Source organism: Giraffa tippelskirchi, chromosome X (assembly GCF_054371585.1).
Source record: "Giraffa tippelskirchi isolate mGirTip1 chromosome X, T2T-mGirTip1v1.2.pri, whole genome shotgun sequence".
NCBI lineage: Eukaryota > Metazoa > Chordata > Mammalia > Artiodactyla > Giraffidae > Giraffa > Giraffa tippelskirchi.
The window spans coordinates 14790805-14817378 of record NC_137289.1 but is presented as its reverse complement, the minus strand read 5'-3'; the positions used below and the strand labels follow the sequence as shown (position 1 = coordinate 14817378).

At 43.8% G+C, this 26574-nt stretch overlaps 1 protein-coding gene across 2 annotated transcripts in view; it reads right to left on the bottom strand.

Annotated features, from left to right (window-relative positions):
• FGF13 (fibroblast growth factor 13) overlaps positions 1-26574 on the bottom strand; it is an 833122-nt gene that overhangs the window by 534265 nt on the left and 272283 nt on the right. Inside the window, exon 1 of one of the 2 annotated variants that reach the window (XM_081565114.1) lies at positions 1995-2309. The exons of the other annotated variant lie outside the window; for it this stretch is intronic. The gene's annotated coding sequence lies outside the window, so the exon portion shown is untranslated. Of the gene's footprint in view, positions 1-1994; positions 2310-26574 lie in introns of those variants that run through there. 2 annotated transcript variants of the gene reach the window in all.

The following is a 26574-nucleotide window of genomic DNA, read 5'->3' as shown; positions in this document are numbered from 1 at the left end:
AATGAGGAATCAGATTGGAAAGGTGCATTAGGGCTAGAACATGGAGGGCCTGGGGAATGCCAAATGAAGTATAAACTTTTTCCTGAAGGCAACAGAAAATCATTAAGAGATGTGGGACAAAGAAACAAAAGCAGGGAGACCTTGACTTTCACAGAGCCTCCAAAATCTGGCCATGCATCAGACGATCAGGATGGCTTGCTAAAAAGTCCAGGTTCTGGGATCCCAGACCTTTTGAATCCAAATTTCCAAGGATGCAGCCCAGAAACTATATTTGTAAACAATCTTTCCAGGTGATTCCTGGGCAGCCAACCTGGCACTGGTTCACGAAATGGAGTATGAGAAGCATCGCTTTACTGACAAATGCATTCCTGAAAAGTTGTTTGTTCACGGCGATTTTCTTAGCAGAGTCATTTGTTCAAAGTACTAGACAAGTGTGCTATTTAGAGGCAACATCCAGCAAATCGCCTTCTCTAGAGCGTTTCAGTAAAACGAATACCCAGTTTGAATGCAAAACCCCTGACGACTTTCGATGAAATGTGACAACACATTTGGGTGGTAAGACCAGCATCTGGCATTAATGATGCCATATGGTTACACAAATTCAACATGGGGAAAATACTTCAAAACATTCTAGTTTCATCTGGCTTTGAAGCAACATGAATAAACCTTAAAGTATTATTGGAAAGGAGAAAGTATTAGTAAGATGTGATGTCAATAGAACCATGGTTTCAAAATGGAAATATCCACCATGTATCCATGTTGAGGTCACAGGGAAAGCTAAGGCAACAATCTAGGTACAGACTAAGTGGTCACTCAACCTAATTCATGCCCCTCTAAGGATCAGGCAAGATGATTTCCAAGATGTTTCCTCTAGGTTTAACGGGGATTTTTTGGTCGTGCCATGTGACTTGTGGGATCCTAGTTCCCTGACCAAGGACTGAACCTGGGCCCTTGGCAGTAAGAGCACAGAGTCCTAACCACTGGACTGCCAGGGAATTCCCTAGGTTTAAGATTTTAAGTTTATGATATTTAGACATTCATCTACCTCAAAGATGGGTAAAAGGAAAAAAAATGTAAGAATATAATGTTCAAGTATCCGTCCGTAATCCATTCTTCTACAAAATGTACACAGATGATGATTTTGAGTCAAAAGATTTGTCTCCGCCAGCCGTGTAATATTTTAAGATTGTAGTTTTCTTTTAAAGTAAGCATATCTGTTACTAAAGTGTCTCTTCATTTTCATGAAAACACCTTGGTTTGGCAAGCTGGAATGTTGGCATAGTACTTTGCATAGCGAATGCTCAAAAGTTAACCTTAAGCAAGAAATTGTTAGTGCTTAACCTTCCAACCGCCAAGGCAACTTCTTTTTCTCTCAGAGGTCTCCTAACCTCACCCTCAGAATTTTCCAGCTCCCCTCAATTCCAACTCCTTCCCCAAGGCCTATAGCTATAAACAAGCTGGAAATCAGAGATGTGTCCTGACCTGGGTTTTGCAGGGAGGAAAGGGAATCCAAGCAAGTCTTTTGTGCACCTGGGGTGGATTCCCTCTGTCACAGGGCCTGCCTGAGCCACAGGAATCCCTGCTCTAGGCAGCTCTGTGTCACTCTCTGTCACTGTACCAGCAGAAAAGACAAACACAGATAACCAGTGCCCTGGGCCAAGTTTAAATTCTCAGCGTTAGTAACAGGACAGAAAACACAAGGCATCTTTAAAAAAGGCAACTCTAAGTTTAGAAGTCAAGAAAGGGTTAAATCTAACATTTGAGCTGCTTTCCTGCCGGCTAATATCTTGGCTTTTGGGCAGAAGGGGACAAAGAAAGGAAAGAATTGCCAAACATTACCGTGGTTGGGAGCATGGACTCAGACTTTTATTCCTAAGGTACATCCTGCCCTGACATTTGCCTCCCTGGCCCAAGCCGAGGAAAACTGGGCTGAGGTTACCCAAGAGGATCACAATTCCAGTAGAATTTCCCCCAGAGACTTTGGTTTCACCTACCTTAGAAGTGGAGATGCAATGGGCCCAGTAGTGAGGAAGAAGCCGGATCCCACCATGGACCAAACTCTTAAAGGGACCTGTTGTTATAAGTGCCAATGGTCACACGCTCCCAGCAGGGAGGAAGCTTCTTGATCATATCATCACCATGCAGGTCTGAGATTTCCAAGAGTGCATCTGAGCCAAAGCACCCCCAGTTCCCTAAGCCCCTCGTGGGTTCAAGGGCTCCGGGCAGAACAGGCAAATCGTCCAAAGTGATGGCAGGGGTTAGAGGACCCCGTGCGGTGCATAACAAACTGTTGTGAGGAGTGGTAAGTCACAGGGTCTACACTGCAGCTATTTTTAGTGAAACCAAATTCCTTCCCTAAGTTCTCTTGCTTCCAACTTGTTCTAAGTGTAGGAGACCAGCTGTGGTCAGATCATCTTACTGGACCAAGGCTCTGTCAAGGCGAAGGAAACAAACCTGGGAGGTGGAGCCAAGAGCTGGCGACTGTGGGCGCTCTGGCTCCTTCTCACCGTCTCAGGTATCTCCGGAGGGAGTGGGCATTCCCCTCCAACCTGGCAGAAACCTGAGAGGTAGATGACATCAGCGGGAAAAATTGAGAAGTTGGCAGTCCTTCCTCTCTCCCCCGATTCCTACAAACACTCTCTCTCACATACACACACATAAACATGCACATACACACGCACTCGCATTCTCAAATGCATGGCAGGTCCTGCAGGCCAAACCCGGATCTTTGTCTGGATTTGTTAGAAAGGTCTAGAAAAGAATGCCATCATCCAGCAGCCAGGCCAGGGGTGAAAGTATGAGGGCTGGCATCTAGTCACTTTGCAGCTGTCATTCATTGTTCTCAGAGGGAGTTCTAATGGGGAAGATTTATTTTGGATCCAAACCTTGGCGAGGTGTTAATTCAGAAGAAGACATATCCTGAGTGTGCTAACTGCATTTCCCAGATCCATCTAGGTGAGTGTTTCACGAACTGTGGGCCATGACCTATTATACAGTAGTTAAAGATATTTACCAGGCTGTGATCAGTATTTAAGAATGAAAAGAAATAAAATAAACAGAGTAGAATAGGAATTTAGACTAGAATATCATAGAACGCATTCCATATAGTAAAGGGGAATGTTGTTCAGTGAAGCTTGCTTCTTCTATGGATATGTGTAATCAATTACTCCATAAAATGTATTTCTTACTGCTGGTCATCATAAAATTTGTTTGAAAAACAGTGAGCTACATGATTTGGTAGAAAAGAGCATGAGGAAAAGCCCTTGGGCAACCCCCAATTTCATAAATATGCTATTAATACTACTATAACCACTATTTTGGGGGGAGTCATTATGTGTCAGGCAGCATTCCACTTCATGTTCATCATCTTATCTACCCTACCACAACCTTCTGAGGTAAATTTATCCGATTCGCCAAAAACAGCAGCAAAGCTCAGTATCAAGCTCAAACAGCAAGTAAATGGAAGAGTCAGGGTATAAACCTAGGTCTACCTATCTCTGAAATTTGTGTTTTTAACCACTTTAGACCACTCCCTTCTTTAACTGGTTAAATTCATTGTGTGTGTGCTAATTCGCTTCAGTTGTGTCCAACTCTTTGCGACCCTATGGGCCACAGCCCGCCAGGCTCTTCTGTCCATGGGATTCTCCAGGCAAGAATATTGGAGTGGGTTGCCATTCCCTTCTCCAGGGGATCATCCCCACTCAGGGATCAAACCCAGGTCTCTTATGTCTCCTGCATTGGCAAGCGGGTTCTTTACCACTAGCGCCACCTGGGTTAAACACATATGAAAAGCTTAGATGTGCTGGCAGCTTAAATACAATAAGATGAAAATATTTAGAAAAATAATTTCACATTCTCAAAAGCTTCTGGTAAACTCTTATTAGGAAAGAGGGCTTCATTTTGAATTAGAATTCGTTGCCTATTAGACTCAGAACCCCTCACCTCACACTCAGCCTCCAGACATCTGAAAAATCAGCTGGAACAATATGACTTCCAGGCACTAGATTTTCATGGTCTTACCCCTCTAGTTGTTTCCACTCTATTCCACACAGAAATCTTGTAACAGGCCGCATTTGGTGTTCATCTTTTTATAGTTTGAGCTAAATCAGTTCAACCACTTCTGAGTTGATGAGGAAAAAAAAAAACATACTTCTTCCACTTCCAAAATAAGCTCCTCTTTTGGGCACACAGAAAGCTCAGAAAAGGCTGAAACTTAAAACTTCCCACTTCACATATGGGTACTTTTAGGCCCTCATTACTTTTAAATTTACTTTTAAATTCCTAGTGATTTGCTCATTTTGCAGGCTCCGATGTTCTGTTGTCATTTTTGTAATTCCCACAGCCCACACCCTACACGCTGATTCCTTGTGTTATAGACCAGTGGTATTGGTCTCCACTGGAGAAGGCAGTGGCACCCCACTCCAGTACTCTTGCTTGGAAAATCCCATGGATGGAGAAGCCCGGCGGGCTGCAGTCCATGGGGTGGCACAGAGTCGGACACGACTGAAGCGACTTAGCAGCAGCAGCAGCACTGGCCTCTACAAGTGCCAGTAAAAGGGGTGGGGCTGAATAGGGGCGGAAGTACCAAATATAGCCTAGTGCTGCTGCTGCTGCTAAGTCGCTTCAGTCGTGTCCGACTCTGTGCGACCCCATAGACGGCAGCCCACCAGGCTCCCCCGTCCCTGGGATTCTCCAGGCAAGAACACTGGAGTGGGTTGCCATTTCCTTCTCCAATGCAGGAAAGTGAAAAGTGAAAGTGAAGTTGCTCAGTCGTGTCCGACTCTTAGCGACCCCATGGACTGCAGCCTATCAGGCTCTTCCATCCATGGGATTTTCCAGGCAAGAGTACTGGAGTGGGGTGCCATTGCCTTCTCCAATAGCCTAGTGCAGGTTAAGTGAAAAATGCCCCAAAGGGCAAGCCTTGCTTTTGTTTCCTGGCTGCTTGCATGGGCCTGAACAATACCACCTGGCTGCTGGCTTCAGAAGGGAATTCTCTCCCAAGCAGGGGAGCCTGAAACTTGACCTCACCAGCTATTCACTTCTCTGTAGTAGTTTTTGGCCACTCATCAGAGCTTCTCTGATCTTTTTGTTTGAAGTGAAAACTAATTGACTCATAAACATGGGTACAATTGCCAGGCAAGAAGCTCTCCATTGTCACCAGTGACCTGATCAGACCCTGGGGCCACAGGCACTGACAGGAGTCCAGCCCAAACCTCAGCTTGGCATCATAGGGGCCTGGCCCCTTTCTGGCGGGACTTCACTCTCAGCGGCAGACATGTACCCCCACCTGTAGCAACATCCTTCCGACACTCTTCAAAATAGGAACAGTTGTCTCAGTGCTGTCATTCTCCTGGCTATTCTATTTTTGCTGGTATGGAATAGGATATTGCAGGCCTGCCCCAGCCAGAGCAGGGCTGTCTTGTCCTAAGGGAGCCCTGGGGCTCCCCACCCCAGGACGTGCCCCAGCCCTGCCTTCTCTAGCGGCCACACTCACTGAAGCAGGGCAGGAAGGACAAAGCCAAGGGGCTCCACTTCTCAACCTTACCTCTCTGCCTGGAGCTTCTATGAACAAAGGACATTTAATAATAGAATTCCTCGTCTGGTATTTATAGCACCAATTGCTCAAAGCTGTTATAGGCTTTCTTTTTAAAATCCCAGCCTTTGTCACAACCTCCCCAGGAAATGGAGCAGAAGGCAGATATTAGCAGCTCCACTTCGCAGACCAGGAGACTGAGGGATTGATCAAGAGGGTACTATTCTAAGAATGGACAATGAGAGAAGGCAGACAAGAAGTGGAAGCCCACCCAAGCCAGGTACCAGGCTGAGGAATTTGGTCCTTCACTCCTTCATCCATTCATTCTCCTGACATCGATTAAGTTTTGATACTTTTCTAGCTACTACACTAGACATCAGGGAAACAGAGAGGAGCAAGTTTCTGGTCTCTTGTTTCTTCAACAAATAAATTTCCAGGAAAGAAGGGGGAACTTGTGATGAAAAGAGATTTGAGAGACACAGAAACCAAATCCTTGTTTGGATCCTGAATCAAATATACCAACCAGAGGGACACATTTATGAAATGCCAGCGGTCTTTTGATATGGACTCAATGTTTGATAGTTAAGAAATTGTTAATGTTTTTAATAAGATAGAATTACATTCATAAAATTACTTTACCATTTAAAGACACACTTGGAAGCATTTACAAGTGGAATGATATAATATCTGAGATTGGCTTCAAACAATATGTGATTGATAGGAGGAAATGAGCAAGGATACAGTTGAAACAAGAATGCTCTTGAGTTGATGATTGTTGGAGCTGGGTAATGAGTACAAGGTAGTTCACTGGACTTTTCAGTTTTGTGTATGCTTGAAAATTTCTGTAACAGAGTCAGAATCACCTGGAAACCTCAACTTAAAGCCATTTATGATATGCCCGACCTCTCCTGAGCTACAGCAGCTGAGATCAACAAACAAGAGGTCAACTCAAGATGAGGTAAGAGAGGAGGAGGGGAAGCAGATTTAGACACAAGGCCTCATGGGCCATGGTAAGGAGTGGGGACTTTTCCCTGAAAGCAATGGGAAGCCAGTAAAGTGCTCCAAACAAGCAGCTGATATGCTTTTATTTGCATTTTTAAAATATCCTACTGGCAACATGGTGGGAAACGCAATGGTGGAGATAGAAGTAGAAGCAGTGGGCCCACTGGCCAACTATAACAGAGGACCAAATGAGAGACAATGGTGGCCTCTTCTGAAATAGGGTTAGGATGAGAGAGAAGTGAACAGATTTTATAAGAATTTAGGAAAAAGGACTTCCCTGGTGGTCCAGTGAGTGGTTAAGAATCTGCCTGCCAATGCAGGAGACACAAGTTCAATCCCTGTTCTCAGAAGATACCACATCCCATGAAGCAACTAAGCCCATGGACCACAACTACTAAGCCTGTGCTCTAAAACCTGGGAACCACAACTCCTGAGCCCACGTGCTGCAACTACTGAAGCCCACGCATCCGAGAGCCCATGCTCTGCAACAAGAGAAGCCACCACAATGAGAAGCCCACATGCTGCAACTCAAGAGTAGCCCCTGCTCACCACAATTAGTGACAAGCCTGCTCAGCAACGAAGATCCAGAGCAGCCTAAAATAAATAAATTTTAAAAAAGAATTTAGGAAACATGATCAACAGAATGAGGTGCCAATGTGGAAGTGGGGGTGAAGAAGTAGGAGGAGTCAGGGATGACCCCTAAGTTTTTGTCCAGAGCAGCTAGATGCTAGGAGCGGGGATGAAGGCAGGGTGAACATCCTTAGGAGAAAAGGAAAATCAAGAAATTAGTTTTGGATATGGTGTCCAATGCTTTTTGGGCAGTTCAACGAGGGTGGAGTGGCTTCACCAGGCAGAGGGCTGAGTTGGACTAACATCCTCTGTCCATGAGCTAATTGAGCTACCTGGGGTGTCATGGTGCCCCACTCACTACTGCTCCTGGGACCATTTCCAATATGACCATGCTGGGTCTGTGTTCTCTGTGATCTCTGCTTTCTAGGAGCTTCTTTCCGGGTACCTTGCATGGATGGGTCCAATGGCTTGGTAGGATGGACCAGGCAGAGTAAAACACAAGGATATTCCAGATCAGTCTGGAAATGCTAAGACAGACCACAGGACCACTGCCACCCCCACTTTCCATGTGGAGAGATTCCTAAAGTGCCTGCCCCGCCATGAGCCCATCTGTTCTTCACAACAACACTGTGACAAAAGCAGGAAATGAAATCTTTCACAGATGTGGACAATGTGTGTGCTCTGATGACAGGGACCGTGATGTCTTTGTCCACCTCTCTCTCTTTCTCACCCTAGATACCCCAGCACTGAGCACACAGCTTGGCACAGAGAAGGGACACAGCAAGCATGTGGTGAAAGATATAAAATGCTATCATTCATTTTAATTAAACACAGGAAACAGCAGCACCTTCCCCGAGCTGTCCAGATACTATCTAAAGTTCCTATCTAAGGCTGTCTGGACATTCTATCCAGAAACACACAACTTACCCTACAAAACAGGTAATTGTGTGTCAGGGGACTGCTTTTATTTATTGTCATTTGTTTTATATGTGTGTGTGTGTGTGTGTGTGTTTGCGTGTGTGTGCTTAGTTGCTCAATCGTGTCTGACTCTGTGACCCCAGGCTTCTTAGTCCGTGGAATTCTCCAGGCAAGAATACTGGATTGGCTAGCCATTTCCATCTCCAGGAGATCTTCCTGACCCAGGGATTGAACCCATGTCTCCTGCATCTCCTGCATTGCAGGTGGATTCTTTACCCACCGGGCTGTTGGGGAAGCCTATATATATATATATATATACATATATATACACATACATGAAATTTCAAAAAGCCAAATGTAGTAAACGCTTGGGTAGCCTTCCATAAGCCATATGATCCACAGTTAAAAAGAATTTAATCAAGGAAATTGCTGCAGTAGGCACAGAGATTGTCATCTGGGAAAAATGAGATTTGCAAGGAAAGCAGCAAGCCTTCATCCCAGGAGCCTGGTGTCATAAACATCCTATGAGGATGGCAATAGAACAGGCAGGGCTGGAGACGGGGAGGCCAGGTAGGGAGGATATGGTAAAGGAGGAAAACGGGTCCCTGTGAGGGGATCCAGAGAGGCAGAGACCCAGATCCAAAGAGCAGGCCCACTCTGGAGCCGTTCAGGTCCCTCAGGCTGGGGTCTGCATGAGGACAGGGCAACCTTACCAAGGGGCCAGTGGATTTCTGGTTTGAAACGTAAGGGAGAAAGACAGAGGGGGCTTCCCTGAATGTATTAGTAAGGACCTTACATTGAAAGTGATAGAAACCCAACTTGAACAGGCTTCTCCCATCAGGTGGGTCCCTCTCTGATAACCTCAGAGACACAAGTCTAATAGAAAGAGACCTACCTCTTTTCCAATAATACCAACCAAATTCCAGATTGAGTCTCATCGGACTGGATTAGCATTGTGCCCAAGAGCTTGGAATTCAACAGTAGGCCAGGCCCAGGTCACATGAGTAGGCATGTGAGGTATAGATAGGGGTCAATCCCACTCAAACCAATTGGACTGAGAATAGAGGCCTAATGTTTCTCAATGGAAAGTTAGTGTCATCAGAAGATGGATAGGGACTTCCCTGGTGGTCCAGCGGTTAAGACTCCACACTTCCACTGCAGGGGACCTGGGTTCAATCCCTGGTTGGGGAACTAAGACCCCACATGCCACGGGGCACAGCCAAAAGATATATAAAAAAAGAGTACTGCTCTTTACTCAGTACTCTGTGGTGACCTAAATGGGAAGTAAATCTAAAAAAAGAGAGCATATATGTATACATATAGCTGATTCACTTTGCTGTATGGTAGAAACTAGCACAACATTGTAAAGCAACTATGCTCCAATAAAAATATATTTTTTAAAAAGATGGGGAAATGAAAGCTGAGGGGGTAGAAACAGCAGAAATTCAGTGCATGGAGGACAAGACTGTGGAAAAATAATCCATACGAAACCCTTGAGGGGAGAGGGAGGGGACATATGTATACCTATGGCTACTTCATGTTGATATTTGGCAGAAGACAACAAAATTTGGTAAAGCAATTACTCTTCAATTAAAATAAAAAAATTTAAATGACATAGAAGATTAAAAAAAAAAAAAAAACCCGTGAGGGGAATGAGCCCAGGCAGGAGATGAAGAAACATCATTGGATGGGGAGGATGAAGGAGACACGTCAGTGGAGAGACAGAAGTGTGATGGTCTTCAGAGATTTTTGCCCTGTGCTTGGGGCAGCAACAGAATTCTTCATAGGATTGAAGCAAAATGTTCTACTAGGCTAGTCCTAAAAGGAGGGCCTCAGACTGGTCACGTGTTAGGGAACGGCAAAACACCTATGCTTTGGGCCAAGCAACTGTTGGTTGCTGTTTGTATCCTTAGTTTTCCTGTTAAATCACTCTAGTCCAGCCTCCTTCATGAACCTCAGCTATTGTAAAGGCTAAGATGATTAGTCCTGTACAATAGAGATCCTGGAGCCATCATACCAGGAAAGGGCTTCTGGACCACCAGCCAGATTCTGACTTCTCTGATTCCAAGGGGAGTAAGAGAGTAGGAATAAGAAACTGAAAAGCTCTCTATCAGCCTGTTGAAGTCACTCCATCTCTTTGAGCTTTAGTTTCATGATCTGTAAAGTAGAGATAATAATAGTGTATTTGGAAATGCATCCTATCTGGCTCACGGTAGATTGTCAAAAATGACCATTTCTTTTCCTGTTCTACCCTGAATCCTCCAAGGTGACATGGAAGCACTTCCTGAAAAGTACTTCCAAAGTGCTTCCTGAAAGCATCTGTTAACTCATCAGCTGAACCACAGCCTGAAATCTTGAAACCAGAGCTAAACCACCTTATCCCTCTGGCCCTCCTGACCTCTTGGTGTCGCTGGAAATTGCATAATGGCCTGTTCCCTCTTATTTTGTAGAACAGTGGAAAGAGTCATACCCTATCCTAGCCAGGAACCTGGGGATGTTACTTGTCTGCTCACTCTGATCATCCTACTCTACCAGGACTGACAGATTCACAGTTGTAGAGAAGTGCCAATTAGCCAAGATGGTGATGGTCAGGCTCTCTTGTCTCATGTCCTCTCGCTCTCACCCCACATTCTGTAAACAATGACTTTGCATGGTTACATAACAGCGGAGATCATTTACAGCAATGCACATGTACATCATGATATACTTGCTTGACCACGCGCCACCTTTGTTCTGAATACCTATAGAAGCACCACCTGAACAGCCCTTGCGTCTGTGTCAGTCACAAAAGAATAAAGCATGACTGCCTCAATGCTGCATCAGCCATTAGCAAATAAAGCATATCTGTAGTTCCTACGGCTCCTTGCATTTTCTTCCAGCTTTCCTGCTTGTGCCTTGTCTACCCTGGATTCAGCGATCAGCAGGACAACAGTATTCCCCAAACTCAAGTGAGCCTGAGAGGTCACCTGGCCTAATTCTCTTTCCCATATTACTAAATAGGAGACAAAGGCCCAGAGGGGTAATTAGTTGACTTGAGGTCATACAGCATCTTAGGGACAGAGTCAGGAGTAGACATTAGGGCTGAAAGACCAGTGCTCTTTCTGTTGCTACACAGCTGTTTATAAACCTTTTTTATTTTCACAAAATGTAGTATACTTTACTAGCTAAATTAACTTATTTTCAACATACATCTACAATAAATGTTTTCAGAGATAAGGCAAAAAGATGAAATGATAACTGTTCCTCAAAGAAAAAAAATCATCCTACTAGTACTTACCCAACCAGGGCTGATTATGTGGAGTAGGGGGCTGTGAGGGAAGGAAGCCACTGGGCCTAAGCCACATATTCACAGAGAGTCTCAAAGTTCAACTTTTTATATCATCTAACAACAACAACAGCAAATGTATTGTATTTGGTACGTATCAGACTCTACTCCAAGATCTTTATTGACAAAAACTCATATAATCCAAAGTGATAATACAATGATGTTCTAAGTACATGCTAAAAATGTTAATATATGAATGATATTTTAAAAATAACACAAGTGTTGCTACTCTATTTTGGCATTTCTTCTTTTCTTAATATATCACAAGCTTCAAACAATGAAAGAGGCCTGGGTATTGACCTTGGAGAGGTCCTACTACCATCCACTCATCCATCCATTCATCCATCCATCCATACATCTATCCATCTATCCATCTACCCATGTCATCCATCCATCCACCCACCCACCCATCCATTCATCAATTCAACCATCCAGCCACCCACCCACCTACCCAACTATCTATCCATCTGACATTTGCCACATTCTTCCCATTATACCAAGCCTTGTTTTTGGTGCTAGTGATGCAGAGATGAAGAGAATACACTACTGTGCTTTAGTTGTTCACTATGTGAGGAGAGGAGGGATAAGTAGGAACTTACATGGAAACCACTGTGGAACAGTTGCATAAAAGCATGGAGGAGGGGCACCTTGTCAAGTCTGTTGGCTTAATTATTTTCAGTGGGGAGTATTAAGGAAGACTTGCTTAAGGAGATGACACCTCAGAAGAGACCAGGAAAATAACAGTAGGAGACCTCAGAAAGAGTTCTTCTGGGGTAATAATACCCTTGGAAAATCTGATGAAAAGTATATCTCTCTAGATAAGGGCATGTGTCTACTTATATGCACATTTTACCGTTTCACAGGTGAGTTTAAAATCCAACTGCATCACTCACTAGCTATGAGACTTAGAACCTCTGCTCTCTAATTGGTAAAACGAGAATAACAATGGTACTAGTCTTCCTCTCAGGGTAGTTGTGATGATCAAACGCAAAATTGTCTGTGAAGCCCCTACAGGGACTTGGCAATCAATAAGTGGTCATTCTCCTTCCTTCTCCTAAGTGGAATTTAATTTTCAAAAGCAATGAGATGATAGTGTAGTCAAGAGATAAATTGATCTTTTTTTGTTTGTTTGTTTCCTACAGAGTCTATTGGGTTTTTTTTGTTTTTTTGTTTTTGTTTGTTTTTGCCTCTTCCATCACGCAGATTAGTCTGTCTGGCTTCATTTTCCCAAGTGGCTTCTTATAGCCAGCCCCTTAGATTATCTGGAGTCCCTCAGGGGACCCATAGAGATGTGATCCCTGCTTAGGTCAGGAGGCCATTCTTTCCCTTTGGGAATCCTCTTCTCTATGTGAAAGGACTTTAATGTTTCTTTTAGGGCTTCTAGAAATCTCCAGCTATATATAGATTAGCAGTTCTAACAGGGACATGGGCTGGAGGTGCTGTGTCAGGCCTGCAGGAAAATACACAACTCCAACTAATCTCTTAACTTCTAGAGTCTGTATTTGTTTTCTAGGGCTGCTGTAACAAAGTACCACCAGCTGGGTGGCACTAAACAACAGCAATGTATTCTCTCATAGTTCTGGAGGCTGGGGGTCTGAAATCCAAGTGTGGGCATGGGCGAGTCCTTCTGGAGGTGCTGAGGGAGAATCTATTCACTGCCTCTCTCCTCACTTCTGGGGGTTGCCAGCATCCCTTGGCATTCAGTGGTTCCTGTGGATATTATGCCAATCTTGCCACCATCTTCCCATTCCCTTGTCAAGCTTTTTGTTTGCTTGTTTTTGGTTTTTTGGCCACACCGTGCAGCATGTGGGATCTTAGTTCCCCTACCAGGGATCGAACCTGCACCCCCTGCAGTGAAGGTGCAGTGTCTTAACCACTGGACCACCAGGGAAATCCCATATTTCCTTCTCTGTGTCGCTCTGTGTCAAATCTCTCTCCTTTCTCTTAGGAGGACACTTGTTGCATCTAGGGACCATCCAGGCAACCCAGGATGATCTAATCTGGAGATCCTTAACTTCATTACATCCGCAAAGACAGTTTTCCCAAATTGGATCACATTCCCGGGTTTTAGGAATTAGGACATGGATGTTCTCTTGTGGCGGAGAAGGCAATGGCACCCCACTCCAGTACTCTTGCCTGGAAAATCCCATGGATGGAGGAGCCTGGTAGGCTGCAGTCCATGGGGTCGCGAAGAGTCGGAGATGACTGAGCGACTTCACTTTCACTTTCATGCATTGGAGAAGGAAACAGCAACCCACTCCAGTGTTCTTGCCTGGAGAATCCCAGGGGCGGAGAAGCCTGGTGGGCTGCCGTCTATGGGGTCACACAGAGTCGGACACGACTGAAGCGACTTAGCCGCAGCAGCAGCAGTTCTCTTGTGGATGACCATTCAATCCACTACAGGTCTTCATTCCATGACCAAAGTCTAGCTTTTTTTAAGCCTGACGATTTCGGTTTTTCATGATGTCACTACCTTTGAGTAAAGGGGAAAAATATATCAGATACTAACTGGTGCCGGACCCTGGGCTGGCGGGTGTATCTGCATTCCGTCACTTAATCCTCACAGCATCTGTAGAAGGCAAATGCTCAGATCAACTTTATTTTGCAGATGAGGCTGAGAGTACTTCAGGCATTAGCCCCAGGTCATACAGTTAGTACATAGTGAAGGCGCATTCCAGCTCATCTCTGCCAGATTCCGAAATTTCATTTATTGAGGACTGAGCCTGGGCATGGCATTCTCCTATGTGCTTGACAAATCAAAATACATCTAACATCCATAACTGGGACTTCCCTGGTGGTCCAGTGGTTAAGAATCTGCCTTACAATGCAGGGGACACAGGTTCGATCCCTGGTCGGGGAACTAAGATCCCACGTGTTGTAGAGGAACAAAGCCCATGTGCCACAACTAGAGAGTTTGTGCACTGCAAGAAAAGATCCCGCCTGATGCAACTAAGACCCGAAGCAGCCAAATAAATAAATAACATTCATAATGATCATACCAGTTAAATACATTATTAATAGCCCCTTCCTTTTCTAGAAATGAGGAACCTGAGACATGGAGGGATTTAGTAACTTGTCCAAGGGCTTCCCTGGTGGTTCAGTGGCAAAGAATCTGCCTATCAAGCAGGAGACATGGGATTGATCCCTGGGTTGGGAAGATCCTCTGGAGAAGGAAATGGCAACTCACTCCAGTATTCTTGCCTGGCAAATCCCATAGACAGAGGAACCTGGTGGGCTACAGTCCATGGGGTAGAAAAAGAGTTGGACATGACTGAGCAACTGAACAACAACAACTCCTCGCCTCCCAGAGTCGTGGGGGAGGATCTTGGGAGATGACGTATGTGACTGGAACTCACTTTGAAAAGGTCCCATGGAAAATAATTATCTATATCCTTATAGTCTTCCTCTTCTTCCTCCTCATCACAATAACCAGTGTTGTCAGCACCATCCAAGTACCTCTGCAGTGCCCAACCTGAGAAGTCCAAGACCAGGGTCAGCAATGACCAGGGGGTGCCACTGGCTCACACTGCTCTGACCTGATCCTGACACTCCTGAGGAAAATATTATACAACCTGAGGGAAGAAGGATGAGCTGGCATGAGGCACACAGCTTGGTCACATTGTCGTCATGCTTGGAGTGCCTCCTGACAATGGAGAGGGTCAGGACAGAACTAACACACCCCGACATACACGAGGAACTGAGCAAGTAGACTATGCAGGCTCCACAGAGTCACGTGTCACCAAGGGCTTCTCAAGTCAGGCCCAGCTATTAACAACACTGGGGTAGGGCTGGGGATGGAGGGGAAGCTGGAGTTGATGTCACCAGAAATGCTGGAGGTCAAGAGCGGCAGGGATCCCCCTGCCCGGGGCACATGCCCCAACACCCCAGCTCCAGCTCCTGCCTTTCCAGTGCTTCATTTTGTAGGATACTATCAAGCCTGAACCTTTAGCCTATCTCATTCTTTCCTCCCCCTTAACTCCAGTGGAGCCTGCATTGTGGTCATTGCCCAGGTTCTAGAAGTCTCCTCACCTGCTGTGCTTATGGCCCCATCTCTCTTCTGAGAAACAGTTCCTCTTGTGATGTGATGTGTGATCCAGGAAGCACCCCACCTCCCATCCTATTGTGCCCATGGAGGTCAGTCCAAATAGTGCTCACGTGTGTGCTCAGTCTCGTAACTCTTTGTGACCCCATGGACTGTAGCCCACCAGGCTCCTCTGTCCACTAGATTCTCCAGGCAAGAATACTGGAATGGGTTGCCGTTTCCTCCCCCAGGGGACCTTCCCAACCCAGGGATCAAACCCACATCTCCTGTGTCTCCTGCACTGGTAGGCAGATTCTTTACCACTACTGCCACCTGGGAAGCCCCTAATAGTGCTCATAAGTCTGGCCAGTCAATGCCTTCTGCTGGGCTTTTTCAAATTGGAGCTGGAGAGGAGGACTGTCTTTTTTTTCGTGGGTCCGCACAGTCAGGTTTCTCACCTCATGGAGGATGCCGCCACCAGCAGGAAAGAATGAAGCTGCCCCATGAAGAAAGGAGAGTGGAAAGGCATAACCAGTGGGTCCAAGCATTCTTCTTCCTGCTTTCCAGCTGTCCCCAGAGCTAGCTCCATTCTTGTCCTTCCCCAGCTTAATCTCAGGAACCAACACATTCCTCCTTTTTTTGTTTTAAGCTGAATTGAATGGTGTTTCTGTCACTTTCAATTCAACAGTCCTTATTCCCTCCATATGCCAAGAAGAGTCATAACTATCCTATCTAATCCATGGCACTAGGGGCCTCATAACATTTCTCTGAGGCAGCTAGCCCCATTTTACAGATGAGGAAGCTGAGTTACGGAGAATTGAAGTGAATTGTCTGAAGGCCCCCAGTGAGTGAGTGGCAAAGCCTAGAATCTGTGTTCTTTCCCCACCCTTGCTCCTCAAAGTTACTCACCTACCCTCCACAGCATGCATCAGTCAGTCAGTCAGTCCAGTTCAGTCGCTTAGTCGTATCCGACTCTTTGCGACACCATGGACTGCAGCACGCCAGGCCTCCCTATCCAACACCAACTCCTAGAGTTTACCCAAACTCATGTCCATTGAGTCAGTGATGCCATCTAACCATCTCATCCTCTGTCGTCCCCTTCTCCTCCTGCCTTCAATCTTTCCCGACATCAGGGTCTTTTCAAATGAGTCAGCTCTTCCCATCAGGTGGCCAAAATATTGGAGTTTCAGCTTCAACATCAGTCCTTCCAATGAACACCCAGGACTGATTTCCTTTAGGATGGACTGGTTGGATCTCCTTGCAGTCCAAGGGACTCTCAAGAGTCTTCTCCAACACCACAGTCAAAAGCATCAATTCTTCTGCGCTCAGCTTTCTTTATAGTCCAACTCTCACATCCATACATGACTACTGGAAAAATCATAGCCTTGACTAGATGGACCTTTGTTGGCAAAGTAATGTGTCTGCTTTTTAATATACTGTCTAGGTTGGTCATAACTTTTCTTCCAAGGGGCAAGTGTCTTTTAATTTCATGGCTGCAGTCACAATCTGCAGTGATTTTGGAGCCCCGAAAAATAAAGTCTGACACTGTTTCCACTGTTTCCCCATCTATTTCCCATGACGTGATGGGACCAGATGCCATGATCTTAGTTTTCTGAACATTGAGCTTTAAGCCAACTTTTTCACTCTCCTCTTTCACTTTCATCAAGAGACTCTTTAGTTCTTCTTCACTTTCTGCCATAAGAGTGGTGTCATGAGCACATCTGAGGTTATTGATATTTTTCCCGGCAATCTTGATTCCAGCTTGTGCTTCATCCAGCCTGGCATTTCCCATGATGTACTCTGCATATAAGTTAAATAAGCAGGGTGACAATATACAGCCTTGACGTACTCCTTTTCCTATTTGGAACCAGTCTGTTGTTCCATGTCCAGTTCTGTTGCTTCCTGACCTGCATACAGGTTTCTCAAGAGGCAGGTCAGGTGGTCTGGTATTCCCATCTCTTGAAGAATTTTCCACAGTTTGTTGTGATCCACACACTCAGTCTTTGGCATAGTCAATAAAGCAGAAATAGATGTCTTTCTGGAACTCTCTTGCTTTTACGATGAGCCAGCAAATGTTGGCAATTTGATCTCTGGTTCCTCTGCCTTTTCTAAAACCAGCTTGAACATCTGGAAGTTCACGGTTCACATATTGCTGAAGCCTGGCTTGGAGGGAATTTTGAGCATTACTTTACTAGCGTGTGAGATGAGTGCAATTGTATGGTAGTTTGAGCATTCTTTGGCATTGCCTTTCTTTGTGATGTGCAGCATGCATCACAGTCCTACTTTCCTTTCTGTCCACTATACCATCTGCCTAGGGCCTCTTTGCCCTCTCCTAGTAGAGTGCGCTAGCATCCTAGTCAGGTCTTCTGCCTCTCCCCATTTCCAGTCCACTATTTCAGGTCAGGATTCCTAAACCATACTCACTGGTTGTGTAATTTACTCAGTTAAAAAAAGTGGTCCAGTCCTTCCCACTGCCTACTCAACTAACTTCTGAGCCTGGCATCCCAGGTTGTTCCCAACCTGGGCCTAATCAACCCTTGTATGTTTCTCTTTCTATCTCCTGCTACCCACTGTCAAGGTTCCAGCTGTACCAGATGTGCCCTTACACTCCTATCCCTAGCCCTTCGCTCAAGAAAATCCCCCATTTGAACTGCCCCTGTGCCCACTGTGGAAATCCACTTGGTTCATTAATGCCCATCTCAGACACTGGTGCTTACAAAAAGCCTTCCCGAGGCCACTAATTTTATGTTACGGTACCCTCTCAGAATTCTCACGGACCCTTCATTCTCCCCTTTTAGGGCACTTTTCATGCTCTTCTGAATATTATGGGCTTCCAAGGTGGTGCTAACGGTAAAGAACCCGCCTGCCAATGCAGGAGATGTAAGAGACGCGGGTTTGATCCCTGGATCGGGAAGATCCCCTGGAGGAAGGCATGACAACCCACTCCAGTATTCTTGCCTGGAGAATCCCGTGGACAGAGGAGCCTGGCAGGCTACAGTCCATGGGGTCACAAAGAGTCAGACACAAGTGAAGCAACTTTACATGCACACGCACTGGATATTATAGTTATCCTGAGATTTTCCTCAAAATCTTTACCAAGTCAAGAGTGTCAGGAAGACAAGGTCTGTGCCTTTCTTGAGCACCTTCTGCACAACTGGCCCTCTGTTTTGTGCTAGAGATAGTAAGTTGTATTAGATCATGTGCCAGGCACTATTCTAAGAATTTCATGCAAGATAACTCGTATCATTCTCACAATAATTTTACAAAGTATGTATTGTCATGCTTATTGTAGAGTTGAAGAAACAGAGGCCCAGAGAAGTTAAGCAACTTGCCTGAGGTCACACAGCTAGTAAACGGCAGAGCTGGGATGCAAACCCAGGCAGTCTAGCCCTGGGCTAGGTGCTCGTAAGCACTCTGCCAGACTGCCTTTAAGTTCTCTTCTCTTTCAGCATTCTCTTCTGAGGTGATCCCACCTGCATCTTCATATCTTTTTTTTTTTTTTGCATCCACTCATATCACACAGTTTTATTGATGCCTGCTGTAAGCCAGGCACTGATGGTGATTCGGCAGTGCAGTGGGTTGAATGACTGCCCCAAAGATATGTTCATTGAGCATGACAATACCTACTTTGTAGAATTATTGTGAGAATGATATGAGCTATCTGTTATGGTGGCATGGCACACATGGGTGCCAAGAACAATTATGGAATGTCACACACAGTTTAGAACAAACTACTTTCTCCAAAAGTTACCTTGGAACATTCATTGTTTTCTCTATTTAAAAAGCCTTTTACTTGCATATTGGTATATTATGAAAGATGTGGGAATTCCTTGGCTATCCAGTGGTTAAGACTCTGCATTCTCAATGCTGAGGGCCCAGGTTCAATCCTTGGTCAGGGAACTAAAGTCTCACAAACTGGGAAGCTCAGCCAAGAAAAAACAAAAAACAAAAAAACGCCATGATCCTTGTGGATGAGGATGGTTGGATAAACCAGGGAAAAGCCTGGGATCACCTATGGGGAGTGCAAAGCCCACACACATCCTCTAAAGATAATTGACAAGCCCTGATCATACTTGTATGTTTCAGAAGTTCCAGGCTTGGGTTTTTTTCCCACAAATTCATCAGCAAAGGGAGATTGCAGAATAAGGGTCCTTCTTTGGGGGTTTTATCTCTTTCTTTGGCTGCAGGGAAGAAAATATTAAACTAAACTCAAACCAAACAGTCATACTTAGAATCTTGATGCTTTAAAAACCCAAGGTAACATCGTGGTCTGCAACTTGCCGAGAAACAGTAGAAAAAACTTTGGTTAGCTGTTAGATGGATGGCAGTGTGTGTCGAGAGAAAAGAAAACTCTCAGTTATGTATTGTAGACATGAATTTCAGAAACAATGGCATGTGTATAAATACGAAACTTCATTTTTCTAAAGCTTAACTGACCCTTTAGGCCTCCTATTTATGCTGAAGACAAAAAATTTTAACCTTACCAGTTCAAAGTAAACTTATTATTTCTGGATTTTTGGTCATTTTTTAAATGCCTCTTTCAAGTAAATACTTAAACAATCCAGGATACTTTCTCCCCCATTTCTGATCTCCTTCCTCATGTCAGGTGAGCAGCAGATGGTTTCATAGGGTCCAGACATCTGTGATCTGCTTCCTGTCTCTGGTCAGTTTCAGTCCCAAATTGGCATTTATTGGCCATGTAACTCATCCTGTGTGTTCTTTGCAGTCCTTTGGCAAAGGACATCCCACTTCTTCCCCCTAAGCTGAATTGCAAAGAGAGCACAAAGGGTGAGGAAAGAGATAGTCAGCTCCACAAATGGAAGGGCTGGAGGAAACACGGTAGGGTGACATTTGTCCAGACGTGAGTGGATGTTGCTGCCACCCACCACTGAAATGTCCAAGTCCTCCTCTAATCTTTATTGCCATGGATCCTACAGATTTCTCTGTATCATCCATTCTCTGTGTAACTGGGCAGCCTCCTCAGGTCTGTTTGCCTACAGTAGAGTCCCATCCCAAAGTAACAGGAGCTAGGAGAGTATGTCAGGCAGTGTCTTCCTAATCATTCCATACCACCCTTGGTGTTGGCAAGGTGGGGTGGGGTACAGGTATATTTCTCTACTGGCCCCAGAATATCTCCTGATCAGAGGATGCCTCTGTCCTCAGATGGCAAGGAAAGAAGCAGGGTGGCTCCAAAGGAAAAGAGGAAAAGGAGTAAGTCATTTAGTCTGCATCTGGTCTGGGTAAAAAGAGTCTGTCATGCAGACCACCTCATCAGGGGAGGACTGATCACATAGGGATCTGGGGTCAGAGGCCCAGCTACTAATGTGTTTTTGGAAATGATTTCAACTTCAAGAACTTATAGCACTAAGAAGAACCTGTTGAAAGTTGGTAGCCTTGGGGCTCTGGCCAAACCCTTTGTTACATCTAGGGACCAACTGACCTTTCTTCTTCACTTGCTATTAATTAGTTATTTCCATTATTTTTCCCTCTCTTTCTGTACTGTTTTTGGCATTAGCTCATCTCAGTTATGTTGGCATTTCAAGGAAGCACTTTTTCCCACAAGCCAGAAGTTGATGTAAGTTGATCTTTACACATTCTGAGGAGACTTGATTATCAAAGACCTCAAAGAATCTCATTATCAAATGTTTTAATGATGACAATCCTAGCATGTGGTCCTTCCCAGAAGTGTAGAACTATAAAATTGTTTTTTTTTTTAAGACATCTTTTCTTAGTTCCACAGACAAAACTTTTAAATCGAACATATATACACCTCAGTAAATGGATAGCTTTTTTGTGATATGGGAATTATAATGTGGAACTACTATAGCAACAGCTGAAGGAAGCACATGTTCAAAATTCTCCCAACAGCAATTTAGCCATATGTAGAAAGAAATCTTAAAAATGTGTTATTCATCTCCTTTGTTTCAACTGCACTTCTAGGAATTTATAGTAAGAAATAAAGATGTGTGCACAGAGACTGAACTTCCACATAGAACGTAGAAAGGCACATGAGAATGTCATTTCCACCCCAACAATGAGAAAGATTAATTTATAAAAACATAACATTTCTTGATCCCAACAGAACTCTGATGTCAGAGGGAAAGCAAGTAAAATGAGTTCTTGGATCACCAAACCTTCTGAGAAGAGATGAGACAGCTGATCTATTTAATCTTTGGCAGAGCAGAGGGAAAAAGGAGTTGGCAACACAAGTGGTATCAGCTAACATTTTGTTTTCTTTGCTGTGCAACATGTGAAATCTAGTCCCCTGACTAGGGATCAAACCCACACCCCCTGCGTTGGAAGCGTGGAATCTTAACCACTGGACCAGCTGGGAAGTCCCCTCAGCTAACAATTTAATGAATTCTTAAAAGCCAAGTCTGGGTTAGCACATCAGTTTAAAATAGCTAAGGAGCACAGACATAAACAGATCTCATACTCACTTCCACAAACCTTCACTAGGGGTTCACTTGAAAGACTGAAGGGAAAGCAGGAGACTGGAAAGAACTCCTCTTGGTGAAAGAGGCCTGCAGGAAGTGATGACTGATGCTGAGGGACCAGTACAAAGTCTCATCTATTTCCCTGAACTTTTTTTTTATGAAGCAAAAGCTTTAAGTGACTGGGAGAATGGTGGCATATACTTTTGCTCCCAGGTTCCAAGTAGAAATCTCTTGCCTCAGGAGGAAAGGTAGAAGCAAAAATCTCCTGACCCTGAAGGAGGGGCAGGGATTCATCTTGAGCTTAGGGGCTTTCAAGGATCCCAAGAAAAGATCCACATCATCTGGGAGAGGGGAAGGGAACTCCTATACCAGATCAACCCTGAAAACAAGGCAGAATCTGGTGCCGTAGGGAAGAAGGGCAAGAACACTGAGAAAGCCTTACCCTTGAAGACCAAGTATACAGAGCTTGCCTAAGAAAGGGGCTGGACCAAGACAACAGAAAACATATCCATCCCCTACCACAAGCCGACTATTGAGTAACAAGCAATAGCAGTTTAGCAAAAGTGGAGAGACAGTCAATCTCTGTAGGGTAGGTGTATAAAAACTAGTAATTCCCCTATGGGTGGATAATGGAGGCACTGAGAAAAACCCACTAGCATCAAGTTCCATTCTAAGAACAGGGTAACAGCAGCCAAGATCTGCAGAAATTTGAAGCCTGTAGCACACTTAGGTAAAGATAGCAATGACAAAACAACACAAACCCTGCTAAACTCCCAACTAAGTTGACTCAAGCCCCGATGGTCTAGCAGAAGAAGAGGTGTACTCATTGCCAGGCTAATGTTCTTCTAACCGTGATGCCCAGGATTTAATGAAAAAAAAATTAAGAAACACAAAAAAAGGAATTAAAAGAAAACATTGTCAGGTGATTACATAGTTAACAGAACTAGATTCAGAGATAACCCACTTGTAGGAATTTTTAAACAGAGACTTTAAATATTAATAATATGTTAAAAGCAGAGACATTACTTTGCCAAGGAACGTCCGTCTAGTCAAAGCTATGGTTTTTCCAGTAGTCATGTATGGATGTGAGAGTTGGACTATATAGAAAGCTGAGCGCAGAAGAACTGATACTTTTGAACTGTGGTGTTGGAAAAGATGCTTGAGAGTCCCTTGGACTGCAAGGAGATCCAACCAGTCCATCCTAAAGGAAATCAGTCCTGGGTGTTCATTGGAAGGACTGATGTTGAAGCTGAAACTCCAATACTTTGGCCACCTGATGCAAAAAACTGACTCATTTGAAAAGGCCTTGATGCTAGGAAAGATTGAAGGCAGGAGGAGAAGGGGACGACAGAGGATGAGATGGTTGGATGGCATCACTGACTCGATGGACATGAGTTTGGGTAAACTCCGGGAGTTGGTGATGGACAGGGAGGCCTGGCGCACTGCAGTCCATGGGGTCACAAAGAGTCAGACACGACTGAGTGGCTGAACTGAACTGAAAGGCAGAGGTGGGCTTCCCAGATGGTGCTAGTGACGCCAATGAAAGAGATGTAAGAGACGTGGGTTTGATCCCTGGGTTGGGAAGATCCCCTGGAGTATATTCAACCCACTCCAGTATTCTTGCCTGGAGAATCCCATGGACAGAGAAGCCTGGCAGGCTATGGTCCATAGGGTTGCAAAGAGTCAGACATGACTGAAGCAACTTAACACACACAGAGACTCAGAGGAATATGATATTAGATGGAAATCTGGATATATGCACATAAATTAAGTGGAAAATGGCAAAAATTAAGGTAAACAAAATATATTATTTTCACATTTAATTGCTTTATTTTTTAAATTTTTTAATTATAGTTGATTTACAATGTTGTACATGTTTCAGATGTACAGCAAAGTGTATTTTAAAAATTCTCCTTGAGATGTCCTTTTTGACCTATGGTTTATTTAGAAGTGTGTTGTTCAGCTTTCAAATATTGGGAGATTTTTCTGTTATCTTTCTATTATCAATTCCTAATTTGATTCCATTGTAATAGGAGAACACATTCTGCATTATTTCAGTTCTTTCAAATTTGTTGAGGTTCATGTTATGGCCCAAGATATGAACTATCTTGATAAATGTTTTGTGAACATTTGAAAATAATGGGTATTATTCTGTTTTGAGGAGAAGTGTTCTATCAGTCAATTCAGTTGCTCGGTCATGTCCGACTCTTTGCGACCCCATGGACTGCAGCACAACAGGCTTCCCTGTCCATCACCAACTCCTGGAGTTTGCTCAAACTCATGTCCATTGAGTCGGTGATACCATCCAACCATCTCATCCTCTGTTGGTTCTATAAATGTCAATTAAATCCTGTTGGTTGACGATATTCTTGATTTCTTCTATACTCTTCCTGATTTTCTGTCTAGTTGTTGAGAGAGGGATGTTGAAGTCACCAAATATATCTGTGGATTTGGCTATTTCTCCTTTTTTTATCACAAATTTTATAGCTCTGTTTTTTTTCATGCATTTCTGTTTTGGATTTCCATGTCTTCTCTTTTATTCATTTATTTACTTTTGACTGTGCTAGGTCTTTGCCACTACACGCAGGCCTTCTCTAGTTGTGGTGAGCAGTGGCTGCTCTTCTTTCACTGAGGTGCACAGGCTTCCCACTGTGGTGGTTTCTCTTGATGTGCAGCACAGGCTCAGGAGTCGTGCCACGTGGGCTCAGTAGTTTCAGCTCTTGGTCTCTAGAGGACAGGCTCAACAGTTGTGGCGCACGGGCTTAGTTGCTCCAAGACGTGTAGAATCTTTTCAGACTAGGGATTGAACCTGTGTCCCCTGCATTGGCAGGCAGCTTCTTATCCACCACACCACCAGGGAAGTCCTCCCTAGATCTTCTTGGTGGATTGATCTTTTTGTCATTATATAATGTCTCTGCATTCTCTGGCAATTTTCTTTGCTCTGAAGTCTGCTTTCTCTGATTTTAATATAGTTACTCCTGATTTCTTTTTGTCTTCCTTTTACTTTCAACTTACTTCTAATTATAGAGTGAGTTTTTATAGACACTATATAACTGAGTCATATTTTTTAAATCTACAATGAAAATCTATGTTTTTAATTGGTGGATTTAGACCATTTACATTTAGCTTAATTATTGCTATGCTAGCACTTAAGTCTGCCATTTTATTTTTCATTTTCTGCTTATCTTCTGTATTTTTCTTTTCTCTGTTTTATTTTTCTTGCATTCCTGTGGGAATTCTATTTTGATTTATCTATAATATTTTTGACTATATCTCTTTGTATAGGCATTTTTTTTAGTATTTTTTCTAGATATATCATTATGTATATCTTATTACAGTTTACTGGTGTCATCATTAAACTAGTTTGAATGAAGTATAGAAACCTTACCTCCATTGACATCCCTTTACTCTCTCCATTTATGATAGAGTTGCCTTAAATAGTTCTTTTACATACAGTTAGAAATACAAGAGACAGTGTTTTAATTTTTGCTCAAACTGTCAAACATAACTTGGAAAGCTCATGAACAGGAAAAAAGTCTATTTTATTTACTTGCATTTTTACCAAGTGTATTCCTTCTTCCTTCCCGATGCTCCAAGATTTATTTCTTTATTTAAAAAAATCATTTCCTTTTAGTTGAAGGAACTTCCTTTAGCCTTTCCTTTAGGGTGGGTCTGCTGGTGAAAAATTCTTATAGTCCTTTATCTGAGAATATTTTGATTTCCCTTTTATTTCTGAAGTATATTTTCATTGGGTAGAGGATTCTGAGTTGACGGTTCTTTTGTTTCAGCACTTGAGAAACATTGTGCCAGTTCCTTCTAGCTCTGTGGATTGAGGAGAAATCCCTCATTCCAATTGTTTTCTCCCTATAAACAAAGTGGCATTTTTCTCTTACTGCTTTGAAGATTTTTCATTGTCTTTATTTTGCAGAAGTTTAACTGTAATGTGTCTTGGCATAGATTTTCTTTGGGTTTACCCCTTTGTAGTTTGTTTAGCTTCTTGAATCTGTGTGTCTTTGCCAACTCTGAGGAGTTTTCAGCCATTATTCTTCAAGTATTTTTCAGTTCTTTTTTTCCTCTCCTCCAAGACTCTTATTACATTAAGGTTAGATATTCTGTTATAGTTTCATGGGGTTCTGAGGCTCTATTCATTTTTGCTCTAGATTTTTTGTTGTTGTTGTACAGATTGGATGCGTGTGTGCTCAGTTGCTTCAGTCACATCCAACTCTTCGTGACCCTACGGACTGTAGCCCACCAGGCTCCTCTCTCGATGGCAAGAATACTGGAGTGTTTAAAATCTGGAGGGACAGGGTGGGGAGGGAGGTGTGAGGGGGTTTCAGGATGGAGTGGACAGATGTATACCTATGGCCAATTCATACTGATGTATGGCAAAAACCATCACAATATTGTAAAGTACTTATCCTCCAATTAAAATAAATAAATTAAAAAAACCCCACAATACTGGAGTGGGTTGTCATTCCCTCCTCCAGGGGATCTTCCCAACCCAGGGATCAGGCCCATGTCTCTTAAGTCTACTGCATTGGCAGGCAGGTTCTTTACTGCTAGCGCCACCTGGGAAGCCCTGTACAGATTGAGATAAAATAAATATTATTCTATCTTCCAGTTCACTGATTCTTTCCTCTATCTCCTCCTTTTGTCATTCAACCCATCCACTAAACTTTCTATTTCAGTTATTGTATTTTTCAGTTGCAAAGTTTATGTTTTGCTCTTCTGTACATCTTCTATAACTTTGTTGAGACTGTCTGTTTCT